We start from the raw sequence: 13,210 nt of genomic DNA, 5'->3' as shown, positions 1-13,210 counted from the left end.
CCATCTAACTTAACTGAACTTGAATTGTTTGTCCAAAATCCCTTCATCCAGGATCCAGGAACTGATTGAAAGCTACAGGAAGCGACTAGAGGCTGTTATCGTTGCAAAAGGAGGATCTACTAAATATTAATGTCACTTTTCTGTTGAGGTGCCCATACTTTTGCATTGGTCAAATTTTGGTTTAATGCATATTGCACATTCTCTGTTAGTACAATAAACCTCATTTCAATCCTGAAATATTACTGTGTCCATCAGTTATTAGATATATCAAAATGAAATGGCTGTTGCAAACACCAAAATATTTAGAACTAAAAATGATTAAGATTAAGAGGGGTGCCCAAACTTTTTCATAGGACTGTATATATATATATATATATATATATATATATATATATATATATATATATATACATACATACATATTTCTTTCACAATACTATCAATGTTGTATATAAATGCATATCAACTGTACTGCATAAAAGCATGTTGAGCTTGAGCATGATTGTCTAAATGTGCTGCAAAATCCACATGTAATATGCACCTTTGGCCCTGGCCTAACTTTAGGATATTCAATATTTCTCTTCCTGAAACAGTTTGTTACATTTGGATGTCAAATATTAGACAAGACGCACTATAGAAACTATTTAAGTCAAACAATAATCACTTCTTCATAAGCAACTGATTTGTTGGAGCAATTTTGTTATGATTTGTTTCAAAATAAAAAAAGTCATAATATTTCATACTAGTCAGTGTTTGCATACTGTATGAAGAATGTAAATATAATAACTGTAATTTATTTCCCTTGCTACAATGAGTTCTTTCAAATGAAAGAGAATATAAGCCTCTAACGGGAATTATATTCTGAATTTGGCAAACTATGTAAAAGCTGAACAGAGCAACACATTAATAAATCATTTGTTTTGTTTCTGCGTTTTTTTTAGTTTTAAGCCAAAGATTACTATATAGTTAATGGTCAAATTAAGCAAAGCCTATGCAATGGCTACTTTATGTTAGTGAAAATATCTTTTGATTTTGAATCTGTTATGCTGATATGTTCAGAGATGGTATAACAGAGGTCAATAAGCTGTCAATTCTTAATGCAATGAAGAAGCACTTCATAAAACATCTGAATCATTTCTAAGCCAGTCTTCTATTACTGTCACAGGAAATCTTTAGCACAAGTCTCACACTAATGAACCATACAATAAAGCCAAAATGTGTCCAACTCACTTGCAGTACTCGTCTAGGACCTATTGGAATGTTTTTCAAAGCCAGAAATGTTACAGTTCAAGCTTTTTTATAGAAACATTTTTACACATATTTTACATGGCACATCAGTCACATGGGGGGGAGGGGGCAAAGATATCATAATACTAAGAGGTTACAGAACCATCATGGACCAGAACATGGTTGCATGGTTAAAGAGAGTGAATTCTCAGGTTCTCAAGTGTACCTGAAGAACAAAAACCTGAGTGCAGGTGTGAATCTAGTGTCACTGAGCTTGTCATGTCACAAAGTAAATCTGTAATCTTCTGTTAGCATGGGAGATCATGTGGGATGCTGCTGGCTGGAATGTTCCCAAAAGAAGAGAGAAGGACTTCATCAATATTGATGCACTCAATAATATACAGTATTCACACTAGAAGAAATTGAATCCCTGCACTTATAGAAGACACATGGTAGAGACCAGCTAGTTGTAAGGTTTTTTTCATATGGGTGGGGTGGGTCTAGGGTTTATGTATTAAAGGGGCTCTATCACTGGGAAAAGTAATTTTTAACTAATCACATTCTTGCATAGCCTTTAGAAATGTTATTTCACACCTACCTTTAGTATGTAGATTGCCTCAGTGATTTCTGAATAAGTCTGTTTTTATTCACATGCTAATGAGCTTATAGCCCGCACAGGAAGTTCCCAGCAGCACTAGTCTCTCCTATTATCTCCTATGTGTGTGTGCAAACAGGAAGCTGAGTCAGCAGCAGCAGGAAACAATAGGAGAGGTGTGCACAATGTATCGTGCACCAGTCTAATTAGCATATGAATAAAAATGGACTTATTCAGAAACCACTGAGGCAATCTATATACTAAAGGTAGGTGTGGAATAGGCTTTCTAAAGGCTATGCAAGGATTTGATTAGTCATAAATGACTTTTCCCAATGATAGAGCCCCTTTAAGTGTTTTAGAGTGCAGTGGTGTTTATAAAGTGTATTTCAGTTTTACTATTGTCAGGATTACCTGTATTATTTCTGTCTACTGGTGTCTCTTTTTTTCTTAGATTCTCCACAAATTATATTCATTTGTAATTATCTTAATGCTATGCTTTGTTATTATTTCATTATAAGACTGGTCTTAGATTCCAGTGTTATGCATATATTCATTCATTCATTCATTCACTTAAGTGGACCAGTCCCCCCTCTTTTTTTCATTCTGTACTTCTACTTTTAAGTGTTTTTAAATTTGTATTATTCTTTGGCTTATATATCTGTTAATAAAAGTCATATATTTCTGTGGAATATTTTTGGTGCTGTGAAATTGTCTTTTGCAATTTACAGATGAGATTCCAACAACAATGGAAAATCATGATTTGCAGTGTATCTATCAACTATAACAAATTAAATAGTGATGGTAATCACAACTACAATATCCTATATGTGGCCCAAGCACATCATGGGCCTCAGGTCTCACCCTGGAGGCAGCAGCGAAGGGTGTCCCGGACAGAAGTGTGACAGGTATATATACAGTATATCAGTATTCCTGATTTGGGGGCCTCACTAGGATGTATTTGCCCCTTGTGCTGAACCCTAACTTACATCTCTGGATGGACATGAAAAAAATATAGTAGATGAAATACAGATGTATTACGGTAGGTGGATTGTCTGTGATGTTAACACACAATGCATTCAATTAATTCAAAATCTTATGATTTGGCACAGAATTCAAATGAACAAATCCTAGCCGTGCCAGGTCATGATGATTTCTCCATGTAACGTGAAGTCATTATAGTAGATTGTAAGCCTGCAGGCACGGTCCTCTTTCCTGATTCCAGGGTTAGTCATTTTGTTTGTTTTGTGCTTATTGCACTACTTGTTGTGTTTATACTGGAAGCAAACCCCATCACAAATGTACTGTACCAAGGAAATAATGGTGTTATATAGGTAAACAATAATAGTATATAATTCGTCCATCACCTACATCTGAAAAGAACTGACCGATAGAACAAATTAAAATCTCACTTTTATTGAATCAATTTTTATATGTTCTCTTGGACAAGTTGGTGTTTTATTTTTAAAAGCTATCCACCTATTCAGAAGATACAAGTCCTGGAAGATTACTTGTAAACTAACATTGGGCAGGAACCTTTTAGTTCCTCATGAAAAAAACGAAAAACATGTAATCTTTCGGGGGCCATGTCTTTGGAATGGGTGGTCAGATTTTAAAAAGAAAAATGAACTAACCCTGGCAAAGGCAAAAATCAAATTATGTGTTTTATTTAGCATCTATACTTGGTGGCAGACCCTCTTAAACATCAAAACATAGGGGTTTGGTTATTAAAATCAATAGTGGATGTTGGTAGTTCAGATAGACCTATTTGAATTTAGAGCCAAAATCATTTGTTTCAGTGCCAAATTTACATGCCCAAATCATAGCAGAGCGCCAGCAAATAGTGGATGTGGCTCTGCTGTTTGTTAATTTTTAAGTTTTATTAAACAAAAGTATTTATTCTTTACTATTTATTAACTTAAAATAAAATTGTAAAATGATAGCGGCGTCACTGCTGTTATTTACTGTATTCCTATACTGCAACATCACTGTATCACACTATAGGGCTAAATCATTGCAGACCCCACTGTGATTTGAATTAGCTCCATTAGTACCAATGCATAAGGTTTAATCCATGGCATTTCAATTCCGGACAGCTTCTGCTATGACTTCTCATGAATTCATGGTGCAAAACAGGAACGCATATAAATCATGTTGAAGAATGTTACATCTGTAATTGTAAAATAAAACACAGATCCTGAAATGTTAACATACTGAACTGTGATTTCTTGTTCTTGCTTGTGCGTATAGAGAAACGTCGCTTCTAATATATTAATTCGTTGTCTTTGAACTACATGGTTTGTTGAACAGTGCATATCGAGATATGTGAATAATGTTTCTCTACTTACTAATTGGGCGTGCAAGTGTGCAAGAGGTTCAGCGTGTTAAATATCTTTTCCTCCAGAGGGATTTCAAGCTTCGTATCATGAAACCATGCCTGTTGACAGATCAAGAAGTGTGAAGTTTAATGCACCTTAATAAAACCATGCAAGGATATCTATTACATCTAGTCCATGCAGTAAAGTAACCATAAAGCTAAGGCACCACGTAGCAGACAGCAGGAAAAAAAACAATGCTGGAAAAACCGCAGAGCTTCTCACAGAGGTTTTGCAGAGGTTTCCTTCCATTATACCTATAGGGAAACCACTGGTGCTTCTCTAGGTATAATTGGCATGCTGCAATTTCCAAAACTGCAATGGTTTTGGAAATCTTAGCGTCTCCGCTGAATGTATTTTTCCACAATGTGTGGATGGGATTTTAATACAGTGACTGTAAAACGCCACTTTTTTTGCCGCAGCATTTACTCCACGTGGAGCCCTGACCTAAGGCTGCTGCAAAAATGCTGCAGCAAAAAACACTGAATTTTAAAGTGCCTGCAAAGTAAATGGGATTCTGATTAATCCCGTCCACACACTGCAGAAAAAAATCTGCAGCAAAAAAAGCTGCAATTTTGAAAATCGCAGTGTATCAATTGTACCTGTGGAAATGCTGGCATTTTCCGTATAGGTATAAAAAAGGCAGAGGAAAACTGTGGAAACCCAATGAAAAATGCTGCAGAAAAAAATGGCATGCATTTCCAAGGTGTTTGTTTCCACAGCATTTGCTGCATTTAGCTACATGGGGCCTTAGCCTAAATATGGTTTGCGGCCATTTAAATTATATTAGGAAATTGTATTATGTTATTAAGAGGCACTCTTCTTATACACACTGGAGATACTCTAACAAAAACCTGCACCTCTAACACGTGTGACACTGTACATACAGGGTGCATTTACTGTATGAGCCAAAAAAGCTCATACTGCACATTAAAAATATCAATAGGAGCCTACTCACCAGATGGATCCCAAAAGAGCATCCTGTGGCTTCCAGATGGCTGTTATTTATTTCAGGGTTTGTTTTTTTTTTGTTTTTTTTTTTTGCTTTATGAGTTGCAGCATCAGTACATGCAGTATAACACATACAGTACATAAAAATCCTCCAGATGAAGTCCTCAGATGAACACTGCTAATGCAGGGTGAAAGGAACCTTAAATCCATACACGTGCCAGTGGTACATGTACCGTAACCTGCACAATGTCCTGATGGATACTGGGACAGTTGTAGAAATTCTCTATACACAAAATATACCAACTTTTGAGCCCCACTAATAGTTCATTGTAAGAAGCAATGGTAATTGGATTCCTCAGCAGTTTAGCAAGTATATTATTATAATTTTTACCGCATCAAAGAGAGTAGTATCAAGAAGAAATTAGTTATACTATACATATAATACAGTACCCATAATATACCATGATTTCTGAAAGTTACAGTGTTCCCGAGTAATAATCATAACTACTACATTTACAGACTGTAGTTTAATAGTCAATTCACATGAGGAGGATTTGTTGCAGAAATATCTAAAACTGTCCCCATTCATCTTAATGGGATATGTATAGATCAATGTGCTTGTCTCCAAAACAACTTCATTCAGGCAAATGAAACTTCAACTGCAAAACATATCTGTCCAATGGGAACATAACAGAATATTGGGGAGTATGGCAAACTTCAATGACATACAGATGTATAGGATGGGTGGTAGAGACAAAAAATAGCGCTCCTCACCAGTAACTAATAGTGCCGACAATGTTGTTAAAACAATATTTCTTTAGGAAAATTGGACCAACTGATGTAACGGTGGTTGATTTGGATGTTTTATATATATATATATATATATATATATATATATATATATATATATATATATATTGTGTGTGTGTGTTTATTTAAAAGCCAAATTTTCATCCCTTCATCATATAGGCTCATGGCTACAAAGTTGTTTCCTAAATAACAACAATCCTGTAGCACTTATGTATCATCTCTGCCTGTTCAGATCTCTGCACCACCCTCTGCTCGCATGCTGCGACGCAGGAGGCATGTGCAGTTTGATAATTTGCTTAGAGTTTCTAGTTGCACTGTGTGGACACAGCTCTAGTTCTGTAATTGAATTTGCACCACACCCGTCTTCTGCCCTTGTTTGCCTCAGTCCATGAAGTAGTTAAATTGGTCTTGTCCTGTGATTGACAGCGTGCCTTCCTGTCAGGTCCAGGGCGGGTTCATCCTCCCCTATTTAGTCTTGGCTCACATTCACACTGGTACCTATTATTGCTTCATGCTTGCTGGCTTCTCTTGCTGTGAATTTACTTGTATTCTTATCCTTGACCTCTGGCTTTCCCTAATGATTTCCCTAATAATTCTTTTGGACTTTGATTTGGCACTGCATTGCTTGACTGTTACCAAACCCTGGCTAGATGACCCCCTTTGTTGTTTGTCTTGTCTACATTTTGTGTGTCACATATATAGGAAGGGATCGTCTTCGAGTTGCCGCCTATTATGTAGGATAGGGCCTGGCAATAGTAAGGGACAGTGGGGGGCTTCAGCTTAGGGCTCCCTGTCCCTTGTGTCTCTTCCTCCAGGGTTCTCCAGCAGCTTCTGGGGAATTGTCATCTAGCAATTCCCTAACAATTTACAAGTAGGGTTGAGCCGATCCTGACTTTTCAGGATCAATTTTAAAATCTGATTTCCGATCATTTTTCATTCGAACCCGATCTCAATCCCAATTCCGATCCCAATGCAAGTCAAAGGGATTTTTTTATTAATCGGAGATCGGATTTTAAAAGCAATCTTATTCACTATACAGCATGGAATCTAACAATTGTTAGAATCCACGCTGTGTAGTGAATCACTAAGTAGCCAGAGGATTTTTTTTTTAATCCTCTGGCTACTTAGTCCCCCCTGGTGTCCACTTACCTCCAGAGATGGCTGGTCCGCTGCTCTTCGCTTCGCTGCCGGTCCAGCTACCGTCTTCTCCGCCTCGCTGCCCCCTCCCTGCCAGGTTAGGAGAGTGTGGGCGGGTTAGGAGAGTGTGGGCAGGTACTGGGAGGGGAGACATGATGTTTTCCCGCCCTGTACCCGCCCACACTCTCCTAACCCGCCCACACTCTCCTAACCTGGCAGGGAGGGGGCCACGAGGTGAAGAAGACGGCAGCTGGACCGGCAGCGAAGCGAAGAGCAGCGGACCAGCCATCTCTGGAGGTAAGTAGCTACGAGACATGTTAGTTTAGTCTCCCATTAGAATGAATGGAGGCAGCTGGCGCGCAGGGGGTTAAGGCTGTGTGTCGGCTGCTTCCATTCATTCCTATGGAATTGCAGCAGAGCCTTCACACTGAGTATACACTATTTACTCAGTGTGAAGGCATTGTGGGAAATACTACCGATCCCGATCCCACCTAAAAAGATCGCGTTCAGAATTCCGATCGCGATCGTGAAGTTTTCTCGATCGCCGTTCGGAATCCGATTTTTTCCGAACAGGATCGCTCAACCCTACTTACAAGTCATCAAAAGAATATAATCAGTATGTGTGTCTAAAAAAAACCCCACAGGAACGCACCTTTCCTCAAAAAAGGGTAATTTTTGGAGTATTTTAACCACTTCCGGACCGCCCATAGATTATATACGTCCAGAAAGTGGTTGCCTTGTTTTAACAGGACATACCAGTACGTCCAATCAGAACACATCAGCTGCACGAGATCATGCAGCCTCTTAAACAGGGATCCGGCTGTAACTTCAGCCTGAACTCCCAGAGAGAAGACAGGGAAGGTTTATTGCGTTGATAATCCACATGATCTGCCATTTTCACTCTCAAGATGACCTGCTGCCAAACTCGTTCCTTGTGCTGTGCGCGTGATTGTTCCGGCATCTCAGCAGCTCGCTGGGACGCCATATAATTAGTGTGTTCTGGTGTTTATGATCCACCTGCTCCGGCGATCGGCAACTCTCAAGTTGGCCTGGTACTGAAGTTGTTCCTCACAATGTGCCTGTTATTGTTCCGGCATCTCAGCAGCTCGCTGGGATGCCATATAATAAGTGTGTTGTTGGCATCGATGATCCCCCTCAGCTCTCATTGTTTGCAACAAATTTGATTTTCTTTTTCCAGGCATGTTTAAAATTGGCAAACTTCCAATTTGGATTAAAGGTGTTTGCCCATGTCAGTTTGTCAGCACTGCCTGGAGCAGATCAGATAATATGCAAATGCATTTATACAATCCACTGAGGGATAGCTTGTGTTTACATAGAGAGATAACAGACCTGAGACCTGAGATAAGCTGCTGCAAGTGCAGTGTAATATACTATGTGAACATAAATTCATAACAGTCATGAAGCCATGTCATTTACTTACATAAAAAGTAGCCTATGTTTTAATCGAGGTAACAAACTATCTATGTGCCAAATTTCATTGAATTCCATCCAGACATTTTTGCGTGATTGAGGAACAAATATCCAAATATCCAAATTTATGATATTAGTAGGATGTTACAACCTTAAACCACACATGCAAAAAACCCTAAAATGTGTCTGGTCCTGGACCACAAATTGGCCCGGTACTGACGTGGTTATGGTACATTTGCATAAGGTTTTAAAATATTATAAAGGGACTTTTCAATAGCAAAAAGCTTAGGAAGAGACAAGGAAAGGTCAATACTTGATGCTACACACACTGACACCAGTTTAAAGAAGAAAAAATACCCAACAGTTTCTTTTAAGTGAGTTCTCTCAGAATATCTACCCAGACTGTCCAAGTATTGCAAGGATAGCCATGTATTTGATGCCACTGAAGAGGTGACTTCTTGTTCTCAATCCCTTTAAGTGAGTTAAGAAGAAAGCATATATTTATATGATCTTATACATATAAGACACATACTTTAGCTATAAAGCAATGCTCGGTGCCTTGGATATGCATAAAGTACTGTTTGGTGATACTTTTATTAAAAAGAACAATGGTATATAATCTACTGTAATTACTGTCAAGAATGTTTAGAAACGTTCAGCCATTTAAAGTAGTTCACAATTGAACATCATTGTCATCATTTACACACTAGTCTACTTTGCTTTACGTACCTTTTATTAAACCTAAATTACAATATACCTCAAGGCCCTATGCTATATTCATAATTCCAGTAATAGTAAGGAAATCAGTCCAAGCTGATGACAGGCGGCTTCTCTTGTTCACATTATTGTAATGTCTGGAGTAATATCCATACTTTTAAGAATTCAAGTCAGCAAATAAAGTTATATATGGGCTGGAACTAGTCAAGGCTGCTGCAAACTCCTAGTATAGAGCACTGTATATGTATTGCTGGTTGAGTATGGGTGATAAGATATGCTGCAGATAAAAAGCTTTTAAAGTGGTAGAATTTCAATACTATATTTGTGCACTTTATAATTACTTTTGAAGAGCTACTGTTACGCCTTCAACAGCCTTTGTCATGTATATGTACTGTGCTTTGTATTCAGCGTAGCTCCATCTAGTGGTCATGTATGTAAACAGCTTTATGTTAGTTAGCATACAATTCCCTGTATGTCCCATGAGCCCTGCCATGTCTACAAAAAAATGAGCAAATGGATTTGAATTGAACCAGATTCCACCCAAATTTGCCAAAAGTTTTGGGCACTTAACACTATTATACTCTGAGGCAGGGGCAGATTGGGACCTGAAAGTGTGCCTGGAAAAAAAAAAAAAAGTGGCCCCATTTTATAGCCCGAATCATTGCAACTAGACAGAGTCAATATAAGTAGGCAGGGCCAGCATAAGTAGCTCCTCCTTCACTTAAAGTAATTTTGTACAGTACGGCTTTACATTGACGGAGAGGCAGAAGTCCTATGCAAGTTACCATGTCAGACTGAAACTGTAACTTACACCGGACTGCTGCCTGGGGTTGATTAGAATGTTTAATATTTTTTTAATATTTTTTTTCCTTCTTTAATTTTTTTTTTTTTGCTTTTATTAGACCCACTAGGGGTCTTGAATCCCAAGGGCTTTTTTCACTAATGCATTGTATTACAATCCTATTGCTTTTCAATGCATTGCAAAATAATAACACTTCTATTGCAGGTTGTATCTAACCTCCTTATAATTGAAAACAGGTTGGAAAGTTCCTACTAACAATGCTTTACCTTCATATGATTAGATTCACAGTTTTAGATCACCATTCTCATAGCTCTAGCAATAATAAGTTCATACTTTCACTACAATCACTCTAAGGGGGCATTCACACAATGTAACACGGCGTTGATTCTGACACGAAAAACGTGTGTCAGAATCAGCGCTGCAAAACAGAATCCTATTGACTTCAATGGGTTCCGTTTAGTGCGCGTAACACATTGAAATCACTGATTTCAATGTGTTACATGTGCTTAACGGAACCCATTGTAGTCAATGGGATTCTGTTTTGAAGCACTGATTCTGAAACGAGTTTAAGTGTCAGAATCAATGCCACTTTACATCGTGCGAATGCCCCCTAACAAACATGTATGCTCCTAACATAGGACAGGTCTCCTGGTTATTGAGCTGCCTAGATGTTGTGAAGCTCTTTGTAGTCCTTCTCTGTCGGATATCCACCCTTGAACATTCCCATTAGTTATCTAGGGTGCTGCAATGCCAAATGAACTAATCAAACTAAAAGCTGAAGTCGCTCCTTAGTAAGTAGTTAAAATTGCACCTTTTATAACAATAAAATATATTTTGGCAACAAGGGACAGACTGGTATTCACTCTCATTAAAAAAGCTAAAGACAGATCACATATTTTTAAGATTAAGAGTCAACAGAACAACACATTGATCCCTACTAGAGATGAGCGAACACTAAAATGTTCGAGGTTCGAAATTCGATTCGAACAGCCGCTCAATGTTCGTGTGTTCGAACGGGTTTCGAACCCCATTATAGTCTATGGGGAACAGATACTCGTTAAGGGGGAAACCCAAATCCGTGTCTGGAGGGTCACCAAGTCCACTATGACACCACAGGAAATGATGCCAACACCTCTGGAATGACACTGGGACAGCAGGGGAAGCATGTCTGGGGGCATCTAACACACCAAAGACCCTCTATTACCCCAACATCACAGCCTAACAACTACACACTTTACACACTCAATACCACCTCTCTGACAGTAGGAAAACACCTTGAAACATGTGTATTTGGCACTTGCAGTGAGGAGAGCTTGTCACCAGCAGTGAATTTGGCCCTTGTAGTAAGTTGAGGATGGCACCAACATTTGTTTTGAAAATCAGGGTGGATTGAGCCTCTAACCAGCAGAGTTTGGGCAAATTCATGGTGGAGGGAGCCTCTAAAAACCCCAGTTTGGACCAATTCATGGTGGAGGGAGCCTCTAAAAACCCCAGTTTGGACCAATTCATGGTGGAGGGAGCCTCTAAAAACCCCAGTTTGGACCAATTCATGATGGAGGGAGCCTCTAAACAGCCCAGTTTGGGCAAATTCATGATGGAGGGAGCCTCTAAAACCCCCAGTTTGGACCAATTCATGATGGAGGGAGCCTCTAAAAACCCCCAGTTTGGACCAATTCATGGTGGAGGGAGCCTCTAAAAACCCCAGTTTGGACCAATTCATGGTGGAGGGAGCCTCTAAACAGCCCAGTTTGGGCAAATTCATGGTGGAGGGAGCCTCTAAACAGCCCAGTTTGGGCAAATTCATGGTGGAGGGAGCCTCTAAAAACCCCAGTTTGGACCAATTCATGGTGGAGGGAGCCTCTAAAAACCCCAGTTTGGACCAATTCATGGTGGAGGGAGCCTCTAAACAGCCCAGTTTGGACCAATTCATGGTGGAGGGAGCCTCTAAAAACCCCAGTTTGGACCAATTCATGGTGAAGGGAGCCTCTAAACAGCCCAGTTTGGACCAATTCATGGTGGAGGGAGCCTCTAACCAGCAGAGTTGGTGGAAATCAGGGTGGAGGGAGCCTCTAACCAGCCCAGTTTGGACCAATTCTTGGTGGAGGGAGCCTCTAAAAACCCCAGTTTGGACCAATTCATGGTGGAGGGAGCCTCGAAACAGCTCAGTTTGGGCAAATTCATGGTGGAGGGAGCCTCTAAACAGCCCAGTTTGGGCAAATTCATGGTGGAGGGAGCCTCTAAAAACCCCAGTTTGGACCAATTCATGGTGGAGGGAGCCTCTAAAAACCCCAGTTTGGACCAATTCATGGTGGAGGGAGCCTCTAAACAGCCCAGTTTGGACCAATTCATGGTGGAGGGAGCCTCTAAAAACCCCAGTTTGGACCAATTCATGGTGGAGGGAGCCTCTAAAAACCCCAGTTTGGGCCAATTCATGGTGGAGGGAGCCTCTAAACAGCCCAGTTTGGGCAAATTCATGGTGGAGGGAGCCTCTAACCAGCCCAGTTTGGACCAATTCATGGTGGAGGGAGCCTCTAAAAACCCCAGTTTGGACCAATTCATGGTGGAGGGAGCCTATAAACAGCCCAGTTTGGACCAATTCATGGTGGAGGGAGCCTCTAAAAACCCCAGTTTGGACCAATTCATGGTGGAGGGAGCCTCTAAACAGCCCAGTTTGGGCAAATTCATGGTGGAGGGAGCCTCTAAGCAGCCCAGTTTGGGCAAATTCATGGTGGAGGGAGCCTCTAAAAACCCCAGTTTGGACCAATTCATGGTGGAGGGAGCCTCTAAAAACCCCAGTTTGGACCAATTCATGGTGGAGGGAGCCTCTAAAAACCCCAGTTTGGACCAATTCATGGTGGAGGGAGCCTCTAACTAGCCCAGTTTGGCCAAATTCATGGTGGAGGGAGCCTCTAAAAACCCCAGTTTGGACCAATTCATGGTGGAGGGAGCCTCTAAACAGCCCAGTTTGGGCAAATTCATGGTGGAGGGAGCCTCTAAACAGCCCAGTTTGGGCAAATTCATGGTGGAGGGAGCCTCTAAAAACCCCAGTTTGGACCAATTCATGGTGGAGGGAGCCTCTAAAAACCCCAGTTTGGACCAATTCATGGTGGAGGGAGCCTCTAACTAGCCCAGTTTGGGCAAATTCATGGTGGAGGGAGCCTCTAAAAA

This window comes from Leptodactylus fuscus, chromosome 4 (assembly GCF_031893055.1).
Source record: "Leptodactylus fuscus isolate aLepFus1 chromosome 4, aLepFus1.hap2, whole genome shotgun sequence".
Taxonomy (NCBI): Eukaryota; Metazoa; Chordata; class Amphibia; order Anura; family Leptodactylidae; genus Leptodactylus; species Leptodactylus fuscus.
This window is presented reverse-complemented; position numbering follows the sequence as displayed.